Source organism: Bos indicus, chromosome 8 (genome assembly GCF_029378745.1).
Source record: "Bos indicus isolate NIAB-ARS_2022 breed Sahiwal x Tharparkar chromosome 8, NIAB-ARS_B.indTharparkar_mat_pri_1.0, whole genome shotgun sequence".
Lineage (NCBI taxonomy): Eukaryota > Metazoa > Chordata > Mammalia > Artiodactyla > Bovidae > Bos > Bos indicus.
In genome coordinates this window covers 57,601,841-57,627,410 of record NC_091767.1, presented here as the reverse complement: position 1 = coordinate 57,627,410, position 25,570 = coordinate 57,601,841, and positions in this window count along the sequence as shown.

Here is a 25,570-nt window from a genome sequence, read left to right as displayed (position 1 = left end):
GTGGCTTGGTTAAACTTTTTTTTATTTCTGCTTACATGACTAAGCTTCTCACATTCAAAAGGGGAAACTACGCTTATGGTGCACATATAACATTTCTGAAAGATAAAAACAATATTATACATGCTCTCTATACTTCTTGCTTTACTTGTTATGTTTAATAATTGATAAATTATAACCATGCTCGTAAATAATGCTCAAAATTCTCCAAGCCAGGCTTCAGCAATACGTGAACTGTGAACTTCCTGACGTTCAAGCTGGTTTTAGAAAAGGCAAAGGAATCAGAGATCAAATTGCCAACATCCGCTGGATCATGGAAAGAGCAAGAGAGTTCCAGAAAATCATCTATTTCTGCTTTATTGACTATGACTAGCCTTTGACTGTGTGGATCACAATAAACTGTGGGAAATTCTGAAAGAGATGGGAATTCCAGACCACCAGACCTGCCTCTGGAGAAATCTGTATGCAGGTCAGGAAGCAACAACAGTTAGAACTGGACATGGAACAACAGACTGGTTCCAAATAGGAAAAGGAGTAAGTCAAGGCTGAACATTGTCACCCTGCTTATTTAACTTATATGCAGAGTACATCATGAGAAACGCTGGGCTGGAAGAAGCACAAGCTGGAAGCAAGATTGCCAGGAGAAATATCAATAACCTCAGATATGCAGATGACACCACCCTTATGGCAGAAAGCAAAGAGGAACTAAAAAGTCTCTTGATCAAAATGAAAGAGGAGAGTGAAAATGTTGGCTTAAAGCTCAGCATTCAGAAAACTAAGATCATGGCATCTGGTCCCATCACTTCATGGCAAATAGATGGGGAAAGAGTGGAAACAGTGTCTCACTTTATTTTTTGGGGCTCCAAAACCACTGCAGATGGTGATTGCAGCCATGAAATTAAAAGACGCTTACTCCTTGGAAGGAAAGTTATGACCAACCTAGATAGCATATTGAAAAGCAGAGACATTACTTTGCCAACAAAGGTCCATCTAGTCAAGGCTATGGTTTTTCCAGCAGTCATGTATGGATGTGAGAATTGGACTGTGAAGAAAGCTGAATGCTGAAGAATTAATGCTTTTGAACTGTGGTGTTGGAGAAGACTCTTGAGAGTCTCTTGGACTGAAAGGAGATCCAACCAGTCCATCCTAAAGGAGATCAGTCCTGGGTGTTCATTGGAAGGACTGACGCTAAAGTTGAAACTCCAATACTTTGGCCACCTCACGCAGAGTTGACTCATTGGAAAAGACTCTGATGCTGGGAGGGATTGGGGGCAGGAGGAGAAGGGGATGACAGAAGATGAGATGGCTGGATGGCATCACCAACTCGATGGACATGAATTTGAGTGAACTCCGGGAGTTGGTGATGGACAGGGAGGCCTGGCATGCTGCGATTCATGGGGTCTCAAAGAGTTGGACATGACTGAGCGACTGAACTGAACTGAACCATGTTTTCACTAGCTTGACACAGATAATCTGGACTTGGGAAAAATCATTTTCAAAAACGTCAATTCCTCTATCCGTTAAGTTTTATGGCTTCACCACTTGATCTTAAAAGTGACTGTGAGGTAGAAGCATCTTCTTTTCAGAAACTTCTATAGGACATCCAGCGAACAACATACCATGGTAATAAAGATTAGTAAACTTGTGGCATTATTTTGTCTTATAATAACTCAATATCAACTTATATGGACTACAATGTCAAGCTTTTGATTATTTAATGGTGATGATGCAATTTATAAATTGCATTCCCTTATTCCTGTTTTTGTTCACTCATCTTCTCTTTACTTTGTTGCTCAATATCATTATCAATGGGGCTTCCCCGGTGGCTCAGTATTGAAAACAACCCGCCTGCAATGCAGGAGACGTGAGTTCAATTCTTGGGTTGGGAAGATCCCCTGAAGAAGGGAATGGCTATCCACGCAAGTATTCTTGCCTGGGAAATCCCTGGGACAGAGGAGCCTTGCGGGCTACAGTCCATTGGGATGCAAGAGTCAGATAGAACGTAGCAACTAAACCATCACAACCATCATTATCAACTTTAGTAAACAAAAGGCAAAAAAATAAAGGCAGAAAAAAACACAAGCTAACCTATAGTATCCATTTTAGCATCTCTCCAATAAGATTGTTTGAAGGGAAACCTGAAACAATTGACTAAAATAAAATCTCTAGAGTTTGAAAACCCATGCACAATCACCCTTCTTCCGATGCTAAAAGCAATGAGGGAGTTGATTTTATATCCCAAGTTTAACAAGATAACCACGAAATCCAATTCCCAAATACTGTGACTGAATTTTTATAAGATTTTCCAGCTAACATGCTTATATAAACAAGTACCCTGAGAGTATCCAGGATTTGACTGGATGTCTGAAAAATCAGAGTCTACATCCCACAAGAGTGCTTGCATTTTGAGATCTTACAAAGGACAGTTAAAAATTTAATTAACTAAAACATAATTTTTTATCTTTAAAAATTAAAAATTTAAAAAGATGGAGAAGTCTCCTCTCTGCAAGTTTTAACATTGCCAACTCAGTTGTCTTCATATTTCTCCCTGTTCCTTCACTTCCTTCTTGCGTACCCACTATCACTGACCCAGATCTCCTCCACCAGATTTGTGCATGACAGAGAATGGGGAAACACAAGGAGAACAACGAAGGGTGAGGATGGATGACAAGAGCCAACAGCAACTTTGAGGGCAGGATTTAGAGATTAAGCCACAGGCTAAACACAATGTGGCCAAACTATTTTGCAGTTAGTGGGATTTTCTTCATTGTCAAGAGGCAGGAGCCAAACTTTGGAACATCACAGTTTTCCCAAGACTTAAAAGAAAGATAGCCTTGATCACACACATTTTCTTGGAATGTTTGTAGGTTAGAACTGATGATCTTCCCCTGGATGGACTTACAGGCCAAAATGCAATCAAGCTTAGGAGATTCTGGCTCCAGTCACAACTGCAAGTGAGGTAAATACAGATTTCTAAATTACATCTTAGATCTGCCAGTGTATTCTCTGCTCCCCACTTCCTCCTCTGCTCGAACTTTGAGATTCAAATGACAACTCCATATTCTTTGAGGTACTGTAATCTAAGATTTTCTAAATCTCTAAAGCACAAGAGAAAGTATGCATGGGTCAAAATGTGTTATATGTTATGCAAAAAAAAAAAAAAAAAAACCTTTCCATTAGGGAAAGCGATGAGAGGTTTTTAAGCAGGATAATCATAAGACCAGATTTGGTTTAGGAGGATAGTTCTACTGATGGCAAATTCTTCCAAAATAATGTACAAATTTAATACAATTAACATAAAAATCTCAACAAGTGTTTTTGAGACATGATACAATTACGCTCAATTTTATTTGAAAAATAAAATGTGGCGGGGGTCGGTGGGTAGGCAAATCTCTGCTACACAAAAAAGTAAATAAAGGAGCCAAGAGGAGGACTTGGCCTGTCAAATATTAAAACTCATTAGAAAGCTACTAGATTCAAACCAACAGAGCATCTTTGCTAAATTTGTAGTCAAATTGAAGGAACAGAATAGAAAGCCCAGAAACAGACCCAAAATTAAATAAAAATTTAGTATATGACAGTGTTGTCACCTCAAATCATTGGAGAAAGGTTGGATTTAAGTATAAATAGTACTGAGGAAAGCTAGCCAACCATTTTAGGAAAAATAAAGTTCAAAACACTGTCTCACACCTCATGCCAAAGATTTTCCTTAAAAACAACTATACAAGAATTCCCAGGTGACCTCGTAGTTAGGATCCCAGGCTTTCACTGCTGCGGCCCAAGGTTCAATCCCTAGTCAGGGAACTGAGATCCTACAAGTCATGTGCCATGGCCCCCCCAAAAACAAACAAGCAAAAAGACACAACTATACATCGTGACGGAGAAGGCAATGGCACCCCACTCCAGTACTCTTGCCTGGAAAATCCCATGGACGGAGGAGCCTGGTAGGCTGCAGTCCATAGGGTCACTGAGAGTCGGACACGACTGAGCGACTTCACTTTCACTTTTCCCTTTCATGCATTGGAGAAGGAAATGGCAATCCACTCCAGTGTTCTTGCCTGGAGAATCCCAGGGACGGGGGAGCATGGTAGGCTGCCGTCTATAGGGCTGCACAGAGTTGGACACGACTGAAGCAACTTAGCAGCAGCAGCAGTATACATCGTGAAACCACAACAATTAAATGATACATGATCAAGGACTTACTTGGCAACTCAGCGGGAAAGAATCTGCGTGCCAATGCAGGAGTCATAATTTCAATCCCTGATGCAGAAAGATCCCACATGCCTTGGAGCAACTAAGCCCCTGCACCACAGCTACTGAGCTTGTACTCAAGAGCCTGGAGCCACAACTACCGAAGCCTGCTCATCCTAGAGCCTGTGCTCCACAACAAGAAAAGCCACAGCAATGAGAAACCTGCCCACCGCAATTAGAGAGTGGCTCCCACTTGCCACAAACTAGAGAAAATGCTGTGTAGCAAGGAAGACCCAGCATAGCCAAAAATAAATAAATAAATACAATGTTTACATAAAAAAATTATATGTGATAGAGAGCCCTATTTCAAGTGAATCCTTCAAAGAAAGTAACACAAAGAGATACAAGTAGAAAAATAATAGAAGGATGTTCAATATAATTTGTGAAAGCAAAATAACTTGAATGGCTTTCAAAAGAAAATTATATAAGCAAATTATAGTACATTCATATAACAGAATAATATAAAACCACCAAAAATGATGTCGCTGTGTATCTATTCATTCAGAAAAATAACATCTATTAAATAAAAAGGGATGTCACCAAACAGGATTATATTGTAATCTAATTTGTATATATATGTGCATAATCATAGAAGAATATTTAGAAGGATACACACTGAATTTTCATTTGGTAATAGGATTGGGTTATTTAACAAAAAAGTATTACCTTTGTATTGGGAATAAAATATAAAAGAGTTTGCATTTAGGGATAAAAAAATAAGATCAGGTCAGTAGTAGTTTGAAATGACACTGGAATAAAGATGACTGATGCTAATTTAGGAAGTTGCTGCAAAATTTTTGGTGATAGCAGATGAAAACCTGAAGAGGGACAAGAATGATGAAACTGAATCTGAGAAATATTTGGGTGGTAGAAGATGTCAGAACATGGTGGTCAACTGGACTTTGTTACTTGGTTGTCATTTAGGATGCCTAGAACTTAGAAAATAAAAAAGGAGAATACCACTGTATGATAGGGTAGGTGGGCAAGTCAACAGATAGACCTAAATCGCAGATCTACATAAATTGCAGGACTCTATGGGTCAGCTGTCCAGCAAACAGTTGGAAATAAGAAGCTGGAAACTGAGACATGGAGTTTTTTAGTATAAGCATACTGGTGGAAACCATAATCAAGGTTTATAAAAGCACCTGTAATTCTCTAGGGAAAAGGACCTCTGGGTCTGCATTGCTTCTAGAGCTCTTATCCTACTAGACTACCTTTTCCATTATGTGGGCTTTTATTTCCTTACATCCTAATCATCCAGTTTTCTGTATCATTAGGATGCTCACTTTGTCACAGTCTGGCTTAAGTAACTGCCCATCTCTGCTCTTTAAATCTTTCATTGGCATCCCATTTCATTTAGAACAAAATCCAAACTCTTGGCCAGGATCTACCATCCTACATATCTAGACTCATGCTATTCCTATCATTTTCCCCACTACTCACTATGATCTTGCCATTCCAACCTTCTTTCTGACCCTTTAATACACTGAGTACTTTCCCATTTCAGAGCTTTGTCCATCATCTTCCCTTTGCCAGGAAGGTTTTTCTTTGCCTTGTCTCACGACTGACTCCCTATATTTCAGACCTCAGCTCAAACATCATTTCCTCCAAGGGGCATTCCCTGACCTTCAACTCTAAAGAACTACTCTCTTCTACACGTGGTCACTCTACCACACCACCACATTGTATTTCCTTCACAGAACTTACCTCTACTGAACATTATTGTTACTTGTTTATTGTCAATCTTTCCTTCTAGAATGTAAGCTCCATAAGAGAGATCATGTCACTCCATCACCTGTAATAGAGCCCAACACACAGCCACACAGCAGGCTTTCAAGTCTGTGGAATAGCTATAGAATGATATAATGATAAATGAATGAAGGATTGAGGCATTTACAGTAAGTAGCATGTACAGTGGAGAAGGCGATGGCACCCCACTCCAGTACTTTTGCTTGGAAAATCCCATGGACGGAGGAGCCTGGTGGGCTGCAGTTCCTGGGGTCGCTAGGAGTCAGAAACGACTGAGCAAATTCACTTTCACTTTTCCCTTTCATGCACTGGAGAAGGAAATGGCAGCCCACTCTAGTGTTCTTGCCTGGAGAATCCCAGGGACGGGGGAGCCTGGTGGGCTGCCGCCTATGGGGTCCCACAGGGTCGGACACGACTGAAATGACTTAGCAGCAGCAGCAGCAGGCACAGTGAGTAGATTTGCTATAAATGCTCCATGGGCACAAAAGCATTGGACACGATTTAGTGACTAAACAACAACAAAAAACAAAAGGCACTAGAGCTGCAGTCAGAAGGCAACGTTACTTGGGCTCAGTCAACCTCAATTTCCACATCTCCAAAATGTAGCAACTTCAATTTCCATATCTCTAATACGTTTACCCTGCCTATGCGTTAGTGTTGTCATGAGACTTCAATTCTTCATTCATTCATCAATAAATATTTCCCAAGTACCTTCTACGTGATAAGCACTGTGTCCATCATTGTGTTCACAGCTATGAAAAGAAGTTTAGTCTAGTGGCACAGAGAGTTAAGTTTGTAACTTAACTCTCTGTAATTTGTAAGAAAATTACAAATGGTACAGTTCAGTTCAGTTCAGTCGCTCAGTCATGTCCGACTCTTTGCGACCCCATGAATCGCAGCATGCTAGGCCTCCCTATTCATCACCAACTCCCGGAGTTCACTCAAACTCATGTCCATTGAGTCAGTGATGCCATCCAGCCATCTCATCCTCTGTCGTCCCCTTCTCCTCCTGCCCCCAATCCCTCCCAGCATCAGAGTCTTTTCCAATGAGTCAACTCTTTGCATGAGGTGGCCAAAGTCTTGGAGTTTCAACTTTAGCATCAGTCCTTCCAATGAACATCCAGGACTATTCTCCTTTAGGACGGACTGGTTGGATCTCCTTGCAGTCCAAGGGACTCTCCAACACCACAGTTCAAAAGCATCAATTCTTCAGTGCTCAGCCTTCTTCACAGTCCAACTCTCACATCCATACATGACCACTGGAAAAACCATAGCCTTGAATAGATGGACCTTTGTTGGCAGGGTAATGTCTCTGTTTTTCAATATGCTATCTAGGTTGGTCATAACTTTCCTTCCAAGGAGTAAGCATCTTTTAATTTCATGGCTGTAATCACCATCTGCAGTGATTTTGGAGCCCCAAAAAATAAAATCTGACACTGTTTCCACTGTTTCCCCATCTATTTGCCATGAAGTGATGGGACCAGATGCCATGATCTTAGTTTTCTGAATGTTGAGCTTTAAGCCAACTTTTTCACTCTCCACTTTCACTTTCATCAAGAGGCTTTTGAGTTCCTTTTCACTTTCTGCCATAAGGGTGGTGTCATCTGCATATCTGAGGTTATTGATATTTCTCCCAGCAATCTTGATTCCAGCTTGTGCTTCTTCCAGCCCAGCATTTCTCATGATGTACTCTGCATATAAGTTAAATAAGCAGGGTGACAATATACAGCCTTGACATACTCCTTTTCCTATTCGGAACCAGTCTGTTGTTCCATGTCCAGTTCTAACTGTTGCTTCCTGACCTGCATACAGATTTCTCAAGAGGCAGATCAGGTGGTCTGGTATTCCCAACTCTTTCAGAATTTTCCACAGTTTATTGTGATCCACACAGTCAAAGGCTAGGCATAGTCAATAAAGCAGAAATAGATGTTTTTCTGGAACTTCTTGCTTTTTCAATGATCCAGCAGATGTTGGCAATTTGATCTCTGGTTCCTCTGCCTTTTCTAAAACCAGCTTGAACATCTGGAAGTTCACGGTTCACGTATTGCTAAAGACTGGCTTGGAGAATTTTGAGCATTATTTTACTAGCGTGTGAGATAAGTGCAATTGTACAGTAGTTTGAGCATTCTTTGGCATTGCCTTTCTTTGGGATTGGAATGAAAACTGATCTTTTGAGTTTTCCTGCTGAGTTTTCCAAATTTGCTAGCATATTGAGTGCAGCACTTTCACAGCATCATCTTTAGGATTTGAAATAGCTCAACTGGACTTCCATCACCTCCACTAGTTTTGTTCGTAGTGATGCTTTCTAAGGCCCACTTGACTTCACATTCCAGGATGTCCAGCTCTAGGTGAGTGATCACACCATCGTGATTATCTTGGTCATTAAGAAAGTAGGGAAAACCACTAGACCATTAGGTATGACCTAAATCAGATCCCTTATGATTATACAGTGGAAGTGAGAAATAGATTTAAGGGACTAGATCTGATAAATAGAGTGCCTAATGAACTATGGATGGAGGTTTGTGACATTGTACAGGAGACAGGGATCAAGATCATGAGACAGCAAAAGAGACACAGATGTATAGAACAGTCTTTTGGACTCTGTGGGAGAGGGAGAGGGTGGGATGATTTTGGAGAATGGCATGGAAACATGTATAATATCATATATGAAACAAGTCACCAGTCCAGGTTCGATGCATGATACTGGATGCTTGGGGCTGGTGCACTGGGACGACCCAGAGGGATGGTACGGGAAGGGAGGAGGGAGGGGGTTTCGGGATGGGGAACTTGTGTATACCTGTGGTGGATTCATGTTGATGTATGGCAAAACCAATACAATATTGTAAAGTAATTAACCTCCAATTAAAATAAATAAATTTATATTTTTAAAAAAAAGAAAGAAAAAAAAGATCATCCCCATGGAAAAGAAATGCAAAAAAGCAAAATGGCTGTCTGGGGAGGCCTTACAATTGCTGTGAAAAGAAGAGAAGCAAAAAGCAAAGGAGAAAAGGAAAAATATAAGCATCTGAATACAGAGTTCCAAAGAATAGCAAGGAGAGATAAAGAAAGGCTTCCTCAGCAATCAGTGCAAAGAAAGAGAGGAAAACAACAGAATGGGAAAGACTAGAGATCTCTTCAAGAAAATTAGAGATACCAAGGGAACATTTCATGCAAAGATGGGCTCGATAAAGGACAGAAATGGTATGGACCTAACAGAAGCAGAAGATATTAAGAAGAGGTGGCAAGAATACACAGAAGAACTGTACAAAAAAAGATCTTCACGACCCAGATAATCACGACGGTGTGATCACAAATGTTACAGCTGTTATCAAAAAGACGAAGCACAGAGTGCCAAAAGAGCACATGAGAGAGGCACCAAATTCATCCCCAGGTAATCAGAGAAGGGTGAGTATCAGTAGAAATCAGCTTGGCAAGGCGAAGGCCAGGGAGATAGGTAGGCAAAGAAAGAGAAAATAGTTCAGAGCAGAAACATTTGCAAAGGCCCAGAGTCAAACAAGGTCAAGGCATATTGATGAACTACATGTCACTCAGGAAGGCTGAGACTAGAAAGTAAGAGCGGTGGCAAAATTCAAGGGTTGAGCTCTAAAGAGAATCTAGATCCTGATGGGCCCCAGCACCAGCATGGAGAATTCGGAGGACTTTGGCAGGACCAACACAAAGAGGTGGTGGTGAAGTGGGGAGGATGATTAGGGCATGCCAGAGATGAGTCTGGAAACAGGGAGAAGCCCAATCAGAGAGGGCTTTGGATGTCATGTTTAGGAGTTAGACTTTTTACTACGGTGATGTGGAGCTACTAAAGAGCTTTAAGTGGGCCAATGGCCACTCCAGCATGGAGGAAAAATGGAGGAAGACAAAATAAGGGACTCAGAGTTGTTAATGAAACTGAGAGAAATAATGGGTGGCTTGAATTAAGAGTAATGAAGTTGATGAATCAAAGAGATGCTTAGGAGAGAGAACTGATTGAGTGTCAAACCATGTTTGGAGAGGGGCAGGGATCAGCATGTTGAGGGATTCCACTCTTAAGTCTTTAGTAATAGCAGTCTTTCTAACTCAGAAAAAAGAGAATTAATGGGGCAGATTTCCTTAATATTAAGATGGTCTATACATTTTCCCTACATTTTAGATTCTGTCTCCGATTATTTGTAAATACCTGGCTCAATAGAATTCTATGCTTAGTGATTGTTTGAGATGGGGTTGTCCAGGAAGCAGACTCTAAGACAGTTTAGTGTGCAGGATGTTTATTAAGGAGTGTCCTTGGGATTAACGCCTGTGGAAGGGAAGTGGACTCAGGACTGAATGAGGCAGAAATCAAGCACAGTATAGGCTCCATGACAACCTTGGATAATCTCACAAGGAACTCTGGAGCTAAACTGGCCTGCCAGAGTTGTCCCATGTTGGACTGAAATGGCCAGACCTTTATGTCTGTCTCAATCAGTCACTGGAATGTTTGCTGCAGGTCAGGTAGTCCCTGAAGTGATTAGTAACTAAGAGTGGGTGCAGCTGAGCAGCTGGGTCAGTAGGTTCTTCATTGAAGGGAGATGTGGGCAGGCACCTGCATGTCACAGGTGATTGTAAGTCTGTTATTTCAATCCATCAAGGCCCTCAGAGGACACCCTGACAGCTCAGAAATATGCCACCCTGAACAAGTATGGGAACTTCTTCCCTTCCTATACTCTTTGAATATGTATTTATTGAAGATACCGTTTGTGTCCGGCACAGAGTTAGCATCAGTTCAGCAAGTGAAAAACACAGGAACAGCCTTCATGGAAGTGATAATGCAATGAGGGAAACAGTTTTTTAGTAAGAAAAATATTGTACAATTAGTGTACTTTTCCAAAGAGAATGGAAATGAAAGAACGTGGAAAACATGGGTAACTGGAAGGAGTCTCATTACATGGAGGGGCCAGGGAAAGCCCCTCTACAGGTCACCTACATTCCTTGGTTTGTGGCCCTTTCATCTCGAGTCTCCAGTGTGGCCTTCTTACTTCTCTGACCTTCGCTTCTGTCCTGTTAGCTTCTTACTCTGACTCTATTTCTGTCCCATTCATATAAAGGCCCTGTAATTACCTCTAGCCCACACAGATAACCTTCCCATTGGAAAATCCTTAACCTAATTCCATCTGCAAAGTCTCTTTTGCTATGCAGTGTAACAGATTCACAGGTTCAGGGGTTAGAATGTGGATAGGCTTGGGTTGGGGGCAGAGGGGGGCATTACTCTGCCTACCATACTCAACTTCCTCACCTTTAAAATGGGTATAATAATAGGACCACTTTAGACAATTGTTGAGGAAATGAAATTCATATCAAATGTTAAGGGCACTGCCTACAACAAAGAAAACTCTCAATAAATGGGAGTGGCTATTTGAATCATGCAGATTTCCTTATCTATGCTACCTTCTTCCTCCCTAGTGTTTCTGCCTTAGTTCAGCCCCTCCTCATTTTTACTTTCCATAATCATTTGCTGTGTTCAGTTCTGCCTTCTTATACATACATCCCAGGCATCCCTTGTGACTCAGACAGTAAATAATCCACCTGCAATGCAGGAGACCTGGGTTCAATACCTGAGTTGAGAAGATCCTCTGGAGGAAGGCATGGCAACCCACTTCAGTGTTCTTGCCTGGAGAAGCCCCATAGACAGAGGAGCCTGGGGGGCTACAGTCCATGGGATCGCAAGGAGTCGGGCACGATTGAGCGACCAAGCACAGTATACATACATCACTACACACCCACAAATCCAAGCCATGCTTCAGCAGTACGTGAACTGTGAACTTCCAGATGTGCAAGCTGGATTTAGAAAAGGCAGAGGAACCAGAGATCAAATTGCCAGCATCAGTTGGATCATCAAAAAAGCAAGAGAATTCCAGAAAAACATCTACTTCTGCTTTATTAACTACGCCAAAGCCTTTGACTGTGTGGATCACAATAAACTGTGGAAAATTCCTAAAGAGATGGGAATACTGGACCACCTGACCTGTCTCCTGAGAAATCTATATGCAGGTCAAGAAGCAACAGTGAGAACTGGACATGGAACAAAGATTGGTTCCAAATCTGGAAAAGAGTACATCAAGGCTGTATATTGTCACCCTGCTTATTCAACTTACATGCAGAGTATATCATGCGAAATTCTGGGCTGGATGAAGCACAAGCTGGAATCAAGATTGCCGGGAGAAATATCAGTAACCTCAGATACGCAGATGACACCACCCTTATGGCAGAAAGCAAAGAAGAACTAAAGAGCCTCTTGATGAAAGTGAAAGAGGAGAGTGAAAAAGTTGGCTTAAAACTTAACATTCAGAAAACTAAGTTCATGTTATCTGGTCCCATCACTTCACGGCAAATAGATGGGGAAACAACGGAAACAATGAGAGACTTTATTTTTCTGGGCTCCAAAATCACTGCAGATGGTGACTGCAGACATGAAATTAAAAGACACTTGCTCCTTGGAAGAAAAGCTATGACAAGCCTAGATAGCATATTGAAAAGCAGAGACATTACTTTGTCATCAAAGGTCTGTCTAGTCAAAGCTATGGTTTTTCCAGTAATCATGTATGGATGTGAGAGTTGGACTATAAAGAAAGCTGAGTGCCGAAGAATTGATGCTTTTGAACAGTGGTGTTGGAGAAGACTCTTGAGAGTCCCTTGGACTGCAAGGAGACCCAACCAGTCATTCCTAAAGGAAATCAGTCCTGAATATTATTGAAAGGACTGATGTTGAAGTTGAAACTCCAATACTTTGGCCACCTGATGTGAAGAACTGACTCATTGGAAAAGACCCTGATACTAGGAAAGATTGAGGGCAGGAGGAGAAGGGGACAACAGAGGATGAGATGGTTGGTTGGCATCATCAACTCCATGGACATGAGTTTTAGCAAGCTCCGGGAGTTGGTGATGGGCAGGGAACCAAAGCACACTGCAGTCCATTGGGTCACAAAGATTCGGACATGATTGAGTGACTGAAGTGAAAACTGACTGACACACCCACACAGACCAGCCTCCATACCACCACCAGAAGAGAACCACAGTGATTGTATTTCATTGACTCATTCACTTAGTAGAGATGTATGGGGTATCCACTAAGAACCATGCACCTACCATCTTTGTCTCCATGGCCAATTCCTATGTCAGCAGGACATCTTGAGCCAGGTATTGAGTCCTGTTTACCTATTTAATAGTCCTGGGCTGCCGCAGGTGCTCCCAAAGGCCTGTTGAGTTAATAGGCTCATCTAGTTAAAGCACTCTATAGTTCTATGATTCTTTAAGGATAGAAGTCCTATTAAATTCTCATCAGAGGAACATATTTGAATTATTTTTAAAGCTGTTGAGGTGCTGTAAAAATTTATGACTGTAGCTCAGTGCATCCCCAAGAAGCCTATACCTCCGCACCTCCAGAGGCCTCCTTAGCAGAAATGCACCGGGACAGTGGGGCGGAGAGGGCATGGGTAAACTGTCAGATAAGCAGGCTTCAGAGCAGATGCTTCTCTGCAGCTTTTAGAAAGGAAAATCAAGTGACCCCATGATGTGGCTACTATTTCGGTTAAGATATATTTTCTTTCTTTCAATGTAATCTCATTTCCTCTCTACCACCAAAGGGGGAAATAAAAACCCACACAAGATACCAAGAAGGGCCCTTCTCTATGCTTCCCATTCAAGACTGTCTGCCAAACCAATTAATACCTTCTGAATGTTATCTCCCTGCTATGTTAATGTTATGTTAATAAATGCAATTAAGATAACATTCAGGAGGTGTTAATTGGTTTGGCAGATGTACATGAATAAGAAGCACAGATATTTTGCTTTCCCTATTTATGGAGGCAGGAAGTGACACAAAGTTGGACAAAAGGAAACTTAATTTGCCTCCAGTCTCTTCTGATGCCACTTAGGCCTTTTCTGTTAAGTAATATATGGGACTCTTAAAAATGCTAATTTAGATGGCATTACAAAGATGAAGTGATTGTCAAATGTTGCAAAAACACTGAACTTGTCTTTGGCCACAGGAATTAACTACATGGTATTTACTCTCGGTAAAACATTGTATATGCCATATATGTTATATATATATGTATATATACATACTCTTTGTTTCGTGTGTCTATAGCATATATGCAAATAAGCTCTCATGTTAATCTATAAAGCAGATTGCTCCAGAGGACTAATGCCTAGACTATTCTTGATATAATTAGTTATTTAATATATTTCAGTGACTTAATGTTCTTTAATTTACAATAAGATGGTAGCTTTTACTTTCAATATACATATACATACATTAATGTACCTTACTTGGCAAAATAGAGGTTTTCTCTGAAATTTATATTTATATAAATTTATACAAGTATAATCCCTGGTGGCTCAGACCTGGGTTTGATCCCTGGTTTGGGAAGATTCCCTGGAGAAGGAAATGGCAACCCACTCCAGTACTCTTGCCTTGAAAATCCCATGGACGGAGGAGCTTGGTGCAGGCTACTATCCATGGGGTCACAAAGAGTTGGTATGACTGAGCGACTTCACTTTCACTTTCATACAAATATTTATATTTATTTATAAATTTGTACAAAATTTATAAATTTATACAAAATTTGTATAAATTTGAAGCAAAGAGATGTTCCCTTGTGTTACATTATATCACCATCAGGGTCTCTGTGTTCATTTCTGGAGCTTGGCATTTGCCAGCGCATCACACAGCCTTTGGCAGACTTAGTCTTCCCAGGACCTTATCAGGACACACCTCAGACAAGAGCCCTCTAAGAGCTGAGATCTGAGAGGATGTCAAAGCACATTAGGGTTTCCATTAGGGTTCCTTCCGGTCCCGAAGGGCAAATTATCAGAGTCTACTTTGTGAACCAACTGGGCAGAACTAAACTAAAACTAGTTTTCAACCTGGACTTCAAAACAAATTGGAGGTACATTACCTCCATTCTAAGGCATCATCTATAAAACGCACCAGCTCGTTAATAAGGATTTTCCAGAGAGGTGGGGAAAGGAAAAGAGGAAAGAAAATAAAAGGAAGAAGAAAGATTCCATAAAATTTTATATTTATTGCAAGACTGAAGTCCAATTCCAGAAATGCTAAAGTGTGCATCTCAAATTAGAGTGTCAGGTAACCTCTAGAAAAACAGATAACAGTAGGTAGCTAGAACATAGCCACTGCTTTGTTTCCAGTGGATTGTTTAGAGCCAATATCTGTTTCATACTTCCATGATTCTTTGCTATGTGCCTATCTATAGTCCTTAATTGTCCCTTCATCACTTTTCTCAATGTAATTTTCTTGGATCTTACATGTAGAATAATGGGACTGTTTCTAGCTTTCAATTTGTGAGTATGGGTAATTTCTTAAGCAATAAAGGGTCATGACTGTTCTCCAGTGAAAATAACTGAAGATTGTTATGAAATATGCTTCTAACCTGTGTGCATGTTGCAAAAATATGTTTGTGATAGAATCACTGTGGCTCAAATTCTCTAGGTTTTAAAATCTTGCCCCCTACCCCCGTCCTAAGGCTAAGGAGGTGGAGGAATACTCCTGACTGCAGTGACACCGACTCAGTGATTTGGGACAGTCTGGTGAGGCCCTAGGCTTTGGGTGACTCTGGAGTGGCAGTGAAGCCTCGACACAGATTTAACTAAGAAGTGATTTCTAGATGATTCTGCTGTACCTTTAAGGTGAGGGTTGCTCACAGTGGGCACCTTCAGGCACCTTCAGGCCTGAAGAGCTCAGAAGGCCGCTCAAAGATGGGATCCTGCAATAAAATCTCATTCTCAAAGCAGTGTACTCTGGTCCAGGGTTGACAAACATTTTCAGTTAAAAAAATAAAAGCAGATTATACTCACTTTAAATTATTTCTATGTAAAATTATTGCATTTATACTATGTGGCAGAGATTGCAAATACATTCTATCTGAGGATAATAGGCTGGATTGTGTCCTTCCAAAATTCATAGTTTGAAGCCTAACCCCCAATATCTCAAAATGTGACTGTTATTTGAAGATAGGGTCTTTAAAGAGATAATTAAGCTAAAATGAGGCCATTAGGGTAGACCCTAATCTAATCTGACTGGTGTCCCTGTAAAAGAGGAAATCTGAACCCACAAAAGAAGTACCAGGGATGTACATGCACAGATGGAAGGTCACATCAGGACACAGAAAGAAGGTAGCCATATGTGAGCCAAGGCAAGAGGTCTCAGAAGAAACCAAACTTGGACTTCATCTTGGACTTGCATTCTCCAGAACTGTGAGAAATAAACTTCTGTTGCTTAAGTCATGAAGTCAGTGGAACTTGTGATGGCTGCTCTAGCAAACTAACACACTGAATGATTGCTATTGGCTGCCTTAAGCACAAAGTTAAAAAGGATTCTGGTGTGGCAAACATGGGCATGGGAAAGGGAAGAGTGGAACACATGCTAGATTTTTAGCCATCCTTACTCCATGGGGAGGAATTGAGACATTTGACTACCTGTAAAATACTTATCATCACTCATGACACATAGTAACCAATGAATAATTTTAACTATAATCATTATTATTTTAAGTTTAAACATTTTTTTAATGAATAGGTCATTCAATGAATAGCATGTAAATCTTCAACTCCAAGGCTACTTGGTCAGTGAGAAAAAACACACACACACACAGGCACACACTCATTCCTGCAGGCTGCCTGCTTTAGTCAACCATTCCACCACTAATCCTGAAAAATCACTGCTCTGTTCTCCATCGCTATAGCTTTAGCTTATAGCTTATCCAGAATGACATATATAAATGGAATCACATCATATGTAACTTATTGAATTTGGCTTCTTTCACTTAGCAAAATGACTGCGATCCATCCAGGTTGTTGCATGTATTGCATGTATCAAATAGTTTATTCTTTTTATGCTCAGTAGTGTTCCATTGCATGAAATGTACCACAGTTTGATTATCCATTCACTCATTAAAGGATATTTGGGTTGTTTTAGATTTGATTAATTTTGAATAAGGCTGCAATAGGTTTTTGTGTGAACTTAAGTCTTCAGTTCTCTAGGGTAAATACCCAGGAGTGGGATAGCTGGATAATATGGTAAGTATATGTTTACTTTTATAAGAAACTGCCAAACTGTGTTTCAGAGGGGCTGTATCATTTTGCATTCTCATAGCAATGCAGGAAAGTTTCAGTTGCTCCATATAAGACCTAGTATTGTTAGTTGTTTGTTTTTAATTTTAGTAATTCTAATAGGTGTGCAGTTTATATCATGATTTTAATTTGTCTTTCTCTAATGACTAATGCCTAGTGATGCTGAGACTCTTTCCCTACACTTACCTGCCACCAATGTCTCTCTCTTCTGAAATATCTGTTGAAGTTTTTTGCTCTTTTGAAAACTAGCTTGCTCCTTTCTTATTGTTGACTTTGGAAAGTTCTTTATATATCCTCAGTCCAAGGTCTTTGTCAGACATATAATTTGCAAATATTTTTCTCCCAACCTGGGACTTGTCTTTTCATTCTCTTAACAGCAATTTGATAATGCATAAGTCTAAATTGTGATAAAGTCTAATTTAACAACTTTTCTTATGAAAATCTTGCTTTTAGTATCATATTTAAGAATTCTCTAGCTACCTTAAGCCTACAAAGATTTTTTTCCTAGGTTTTCTTTAAAAAGTTTTATAACTTTATGATTTGCATTTAGTTTTGTTACCCATTTTGGGTTAATTTTGTACAAAATGTGAAGTTTAGGTCAAGATTCAATTTTTTTGCACATGGGATTTCAGTTGTTCAGCACAATTTTTTGAAGAGACTATCTTTTCTCCATGGAATGGCCTTTGTATCTTTTTCAAAACTCAACTGATTACAATACTATGAGTTCATTTCCAAAGTCTCTATTCCACTCCACTGATTTGTATATTTATATTTTCATCAACCTCTCATTGTTTTAATAACAGTAGCTTTACAGTAAGTATTGATATGAACGAAGTCTTCCAACTTTGTTCATTTGCAAATTTCACTGAATATGCTCCTTTGCCTTTCCATATAAAATTTAAAATCACTTTGCCAATAAATGCAAACATGCTTGCTAGGATTTTTTATTGGAATTGCTCCAAATATATAGATCAAATTAAGGAGAATTGACATCTTAAGTATATTGAGTCACTGAATCTTCTAATCCATGAATAGTCTTTTTATTCATTTTATCAGTTTTAAGCATACAGATCCTGATAAATTTATATATAAATATTTACTGATCGATTTGGGGTGCTATTCTAAATGGTACTAATTTTCAATTTTTGTTTATTGTCATTACAGGCATACCTCAGCAATATTGTGGGTTTTGTTCCAGACTAACCAAAGCCAATGTCAAAATAAAGCAAGTCACATCATGGTTTTTTTTGTTTCCTAGTGTATATAAAAGTTATATTTACATTAAACTGTAATCTATGAGGTTGTCAATAACATTATGTTTAAAAAAAACAAGTATATACCTTAATTTAAAAATACATTTTGCTAAAGAAAGCCAACCATCATCTGCGCCTTCAGCAAGTCTTAACAGTGACATCAAAAATCACTTATCACAGATTGCCCTAACAAATACAATAATGAAAAAGTGTGAAATATTGTGAGAATTACAAAAATGAGACACAGAAACATGAAGTGAGCAAATGTTACTGGAAAATGGAGCTGATAGACTTGCTCAACACAGGGATGCCATAAACCTTCAATCTGTAGAAAACCCATCTGTGAAGCACAATTAAGTGAAGCCCAATAAAACAAAGTATTCCTGAATAGAAATACAATTGTTTTTGTATTTCAATCTCATAGCTTGAGACCTTATCAAATTCACTCTTAAGTTCTAGGAACATTTTTGTAGATTCTTTGAGACCTTCTTCTTAGGCAATAATTTCATCTAAAAAGTTTTATTTTCCATTCTGAATGCATTTTCTTTTTCTTGCCTTGTTACATTGACTAGGAGTTCCGTTATGAATGTTCAGTAGAAATGGTAAGGCAGACATCCTTACCTCATTAAATATAAAGTTAGCTACAAGAACCTATGGCCCAGGTTAATCCCTCATCAGGGAACTAAGATACTGAAAGCCACGTGGTGCAGGAAAAAATAAATTAAAAAAAAAAAAAATTCCCCTTGAAAAAACAAAATCCTGTATTTTAAGTTATGTAGACAGGAAAAATGTAATTTCTAAAACCTTTCCACTAGTCAAGTTTAGTGTAATAAAAAAAATTTAATCTCCAGCACTGGAGACATCATGCTGCTATGCTGCTGTGTATGTGCTCAGTCATGTCCGACTCTTTGTAACGCTATGGGCTGTAGCCCACCAGGCTCCTCCATTCATGGCATTTTCCAGGCAAGCATACTGGAGTGCATAGCCATTTCCTTCTCCAGGGGATCTTCCTGACCCAGAGATTGAACCTGCATCTCCTGCATTGGCAGGCAGATTCTTTACCACTAGCACCACTGGGAAGCCCTGGAGCCATCATATTTTCATTTTGTAGTCAACTGGATAAATTTTCTTTCATTCCACCTCTCAGAATTTTGTCCTTTTGAAGCAAGCATACAACCCAGGCTTGACAATGTTGTCTCTCATTTAACAATCAATTTCAGACTTATTCTTGGCAGTTAACAATGACCTTGCATTGCTGACGCATTTCAGCGTGTGTGGCTGTGTATGAAATATTGCTATTTTCCTATATTGCTCTCCCCTTTGATCATCAACCTTGTCTTGTCTCTTGCTCTGCCTTGCGGCTCTGATTGTTTTTACTCCTTTGAAACCAACTGAGAAAAGTAGGTCCTAAAAGAACAGTCTACCTTTCTAGTCCTTGTTGCCAACTTAGAAAATTTCCAGTTTCTTCCTACCTGAATATTTTTTTTGTTTTGTTAAGATATTATTAATATTTTCTTCTGATCTAGCCTAGACTAATCAAGACAGATCCACCAAATCGTCTTCCAAGAGGAACACCCCAAAGTTTTTGAATGCCATAATGGAAGATAATGCCTATGAGCTCAGTCATGTCCAATTCTTTGCAACCCCATGGACTATAGCCCGCCAGGTTCCTCTGTCCATGGGATTTTCCAGGCAAGAATACTGGAGTGGTTGCCATTTCCTACTCCAGGGGACCTTCCCAACCCAGGGATCGAAGCTGTCTCTTATGTCTCCTGCATTGACAGGTGGATTCTTTACCACTGTGCCACCTAGGAAGCCCAATGGAAGAGCATGAGGTTTTAAATAAGAACCACTGCTCAACCCCAGCCCCAGCCCACATTTTGCATCTGTCACACTGTGGTAGGCCCTAGAAATGCAAAGAAAAATATCTGGTGTGTGATGGATTTTGCAATGCACTGCCATACTCCCTTTCAGGAAAGGAGGTGCTATCCCAGCTGTAGAAAGTGATGTCAGCAAATGGTCTTCAGCTGCCAATCTCTGCAAGGACTGCTTAAGTGATGGAGCTGCCTCCTCCAATGTCATGCCCCTTCCTGGGGCAGCCCATGCCCAAAGACCCAAGAATCACCAGCAATTTGCTTCAAATAAAACTTACTAGAATTAAAAGAACCTAAAAGAACTAATAGAACTTAAATTGAAGACTTTTCTTCCTAGCTCTTTGGAACTTGTTCTTTCTTTCCTCCAACAAGGTAAAGGATACTCAGCCACCCCACGCCAATTGAGAACAACTCTGAAAGGGCATTCAGCCCCAGAGCTCTTCATGGTATTGAATGAGGCAGCTGGGTTTGCAACAGGATTTCTCCCTTGACCCACTCCTGTTTCCTCCTCCTTTCCACAGGTGTTGATCCCAAGGATGCTCCTGAATACACATCTTGTACACTAAAAAGAAGACTCTTGACAGTCCCTTGGACTGCAAGAAGAGCAGACCAGTCAATCCTAAAGGAAATCAATCCTGAATATTCATTGGAAGGACTGATCCTGCAGCTGAAGCTCCAATACTTTGGCCACCTGATGCAAAGAGTGGACTCATTGGAAAAGATCCTGATGCTGGGAAAGATTGAGGACAGGAGGAGAAGAGGGTGACAGACGATGAGATGGTTGGATGGCATCATCAACTCAATGGACATGAGTTTGAGCAAACTCCGGGGGATAGTAAAGGACAGGGAAGCCTGGTGTGCTGCAGTCCATGGGGTCACAAAGAGTCAGACACGACTGAGTGACTGAACAACAACAAAACTAAAAAAAGAAGTCTGTCTCAGAATCTGCTTCTTGGAGAATCCAACCTGTAGTACAATTCTTGAAGCCATGAAACAATTTTTAAGGTACATTAGGTAGACAGATGATTTCAATATTATATGATAAACACTAGGATAAATATGGGCTTCCCTGGTGGTTCAGTGGTAAATACACCTGCCAGTGCAGGAGACACAGGAGACGTGGATTTGATCCCTGGGTTGGGAAGGTCACCTGGAGGAGGAAATGGCAATCCATTCCCAGTGTTCTTGCCTGGGAAATTCCATGGAAGAGGAGCCTAGCAGGCTACAGTCCATAGGGTCACAAAGAGTCAGACATGACTTAGTGACTAAACAACACCTACACACAAAAGCTATGGAAAGGAAGGAGGGAAGGGACAGGTAGTTCAACCAAGTGGACTCAAGTCCTACCGGAGAAGAAAATCTCAAGATTATTTCTAAAGGCTAATTAGGCTGTAACCAAATATTGAAGAAGGAACAAATATTCCAGATAGAGAAAGAAAATGCTAAAAGCAAACAGCAGACAGATATCCAAGGAATCTGGATACCCAGGCACCCATGAAGAACCACCAGCAACTTGGATCTAATAAAACTAATAGAACCTAAGAGAACAAACAGAACTTACATTGTGAACTAGGGATTAGCATGAGATAAAGTTAGAGAGAAAGTAATTTAAGAGCTTGGTCTTGATCCAGTAGATAATGGAGATTTTTCTTCCTAGCTCTTTGGAACTTGTTCTATTCCTTCAACAAGCTTTACATGTTGGTCCTTCATGAAACTTACTTTCATTCAGTAGGAATGCCTTGAGAAACCTCGTGTCTTCTCATAATTCAGAATCTAGATATGAACATCCAACTCAGCATCTCCACTCCAAATGGCCTACAGGAATCACAAACTCAGTGCGTCCAAAATTAAGTTCCACCTGACATTCCAACACCTCATCTTTCTGAATTCTCTACCTTGGTGAATGTTAGCTCTATCTACCCAGTTGCCCAAACTAGAGTTCTAGGCATCAGTCTTGATTTCTTTCTCTTCTTCATCCTCCTAGTTCAATTCTTCAATGTCTCCTATAAATAATATCACTTTAATACATTTTGGATCATTCTGTATCTACCACTACTTCCTGAGTTCAGTAACTGGCTAATCTGTCTCCAGTCTTACCCCTTTCAAATCTATTTGCAAACAACTACAAGAGTAATCCTTCCAAAATGCAAATCTGCTCATGCCAATCCTTGGCTTAAAGTTCTCCGGGGTCCCCATAATCTTTGAGATGAAGTTCGAAGTCCTTAAAACTCTTCATCATCTGACCAGTGATTTCACAGTTTCTGCTTCACCCACACTAAGTTACTTTAAATTCTTCCAGCTCTTATACTCCGACTTGCTTTCAGAATGTGCACCGGGTTTCACTCAGAGCCTGTCTCATTTTCCTGTCTGTCTCTCCTCTTCTCCTTCCTTTTACCTGACCATCTTCTATCAGGTCTTTGGGGCTAAGCTAGGTGTTAATTTCTCCATGGACTTTCCTCTGCCACTCTTATTCCTATCATGAGATATGTGCCAGATTCACAATTCTATTAATTTGGTTCACAATTCTATCAACTCATACTTACTTCTGTCTATCACGAGATTATATTGAAGGCAGAGAACACGTTTTATTCATTTCAGAATTCCCAACATTTAGCATAATATATAGCACATAATGGGGCTTCCTGGGTAGCTCAACTGGTAAAGAATCCACCTGCAAGGCGGGAGACTCCGGTTTGATTCCTAGGTTGGGACACTCCTCTGGGAAGGGATAGGCTACCCACTCCAGTATTCTTGGGCTTCCCTGGTGGCTCAGATGGTAAAGAATATGCCTCCAATGTGGAAGACCTGGGCTCCATCCCTGGGTTAGGAAGATTCCCTGGAGGAGGGCATGGCAACCCACTCCAGTATTCTTGCCTGGAGAATCCCCATGGACAGAGGAGCCTGGCGGCTTACAGTCCATGGGATCACAAAGAGTTGGACCCTACTGAGCCATTAAGCACAGCACAGCATGACACATAATAGTTCACAATAAATATTTTTCAAATGAATGAATGAAACAGAATTTGATTTTTAAATACACATTCTGATGGCAATGTGGGTTACAGTTTCAAGAGGGAACTTACTGGAGGCCAGGAGACAGGTTTCAAGAAGTAGTAATGACCTAAACCAGAAAAGTGGGAGCAGAAATTAAAAAAAACGGAGCTAGAGAGAGAAACACCTTGGAGGCAGAATCAGGAGAATTGGTGATGGGGTGTTGGGGGTGAGAGAAAGAGTATAGTACAAAATGATGTCTAGATTTCTGACGTGGCCATTAAAATAGTGATATGTTAACTGATTTTATAAGATAATAAAGGGCATAAAGATGTGGGTGTGATAAATTCACTCAGGGTATGTTGAGGGTGAGATATCTAGGGGAAATTCAGGTGGAGTGGTGGAGTTATATGGACATCAACCTATAGGATGAAAGGAGGAGTAGAAAGCATACACGGGATGGCACATAGGAACAGTGCAGGCAAGGCGGTGGAGCAGAGTAGGAACTCCCATTTTGCTACAGATTGTGCCGAATCTCTTCCTTTTGCCCTTTCAGATCCACTCTCTGCCCAGTCCCAGGAGACTGACTTATATTGAGGACTCCAGTGGGCTTCTATGTCCTCTGGTTTTGTTTGGATTTAGTCAATATGGGAGCCCACTAGTATATACAAGGCGAGAAGAGTGAAGGCTGGATATTCATTCTCCAGCTTGCTCCTTGCTTCATCACTCCACTAAATGTCACAGCAACTTTCAGGTAGCTTCCTTATACAACTACCTCACCAGGATCTAGGAGGTGCCCCTCACCCCATCAGACCCAGGAGTGCTAATAAGTCACATGTTCTTACACTGGCCATTCCTAGGCCACACACACTTTGTAAACAGCCCCTTCATTAAATTCTCCTCAATTACCAGCTTGAATGTGTCATCCATTTCCCAAACAGACCCTGAGTGATACACAGGAGATCCTAGGAAAGAAAAGGACAAACGAACTAATCTGATAAACTAACTAAATGCAAGTGATTTAGTGGATTACCTTTCTGAAAGAGTCTTCTCTGAAAACTAAAGGAATAACCCTAATAGCAGAAATTCAGGTACCTAAGGCAAATGAGTAAGTGGTTGGTAGCCAGGATGACTGGAATGGGAAAACAAGTCAGAGTCCCCCAAATTAAATTTCAAGGAGGCACCTTGCAAAAGGCTAAACAGCTGTACAGATGCATCCCTTGTAGGTGTCCCTGGTGACATGGGATCATATTATAATAAACTGTGAGACTTAATAATGGCAGGGGTTACAGATAAATGGATATAAAATGCTGGTGGGTTCGGGAATGGATCTAAATGCACTACATTCTTGCCGACTTAGTGACACCCACCCAACCTGAGTCCAATAGCTGGGCATCAAAATAGAGCAAAAGAAATGTAGAAATTTTAGGAGCAATTCAGTTGTCTATTCCTGTGGAACCACAGATTAATAACACATATACCTTGCATTAAAGAAGGGATTTTGATAAATACATATGGCTTCAACATTATTTTTTTGAAAGCCAGACAATGGCCTTTCTTGAGGCTCCTCAAATGTATAATACAGGCCACTTCCAACTCTGCCTCAGTTCTGTGGCATCTTCTTTCACGTCTGAATTCTCTTGGCCATCTTTACTGCTCCACAGTTCATGAGAACCCTCTGAAGCAATTCCACTTGACTCAAGGCAGCTATTGTCAAAACTGTAACCACTCAGCAGTCCTTACATGGCTAGCTTGTTTACAGAAAGTGGCCAGATTGCAAATTTAATTTTTTTTCTATGGTTTATCCAATCAATCCTGCCAAAATGCAGGGAGAAAGAAATAATGGTGGCTACTCAAGAACAATTAAAACATTAACAGGTTTGGAAAGAGACCTATTAGTAACACAAATATGAAATACTTTTGATATTGACATTCAGGTCGTTAGAACCTAATGTTAATCAGGCCGTTAGAACTTTATATCAACTTACCAGTTAGGCAAAGAGGGACAGTAGACCCAGGGCTGTGGGTTGATTATCTCAAATCAACAATCTAAATAAAAAAGAAAAATTCCAAACTCAGCAATAACCCAAGAGTTCATCTCTTCTAAATAGGAAAAGGAGTACGTCATGGCTGTATATTGTCACCCTGCTTATTTAACTTATATGCAGAGTACATCATGAGAAACGCTGGGCTGGAAGAAGCACAAGCTGGAATCAAGATTGCTGGGAGAAATATCAATAACCTCAGATATGCAGATGACACCACTCTTATGGCAGAAAGTGAAGAGGAACTAAAAAGCCTCTTGATGAAGGTGAAAGAGGAGAGTGAAAAAGTTGG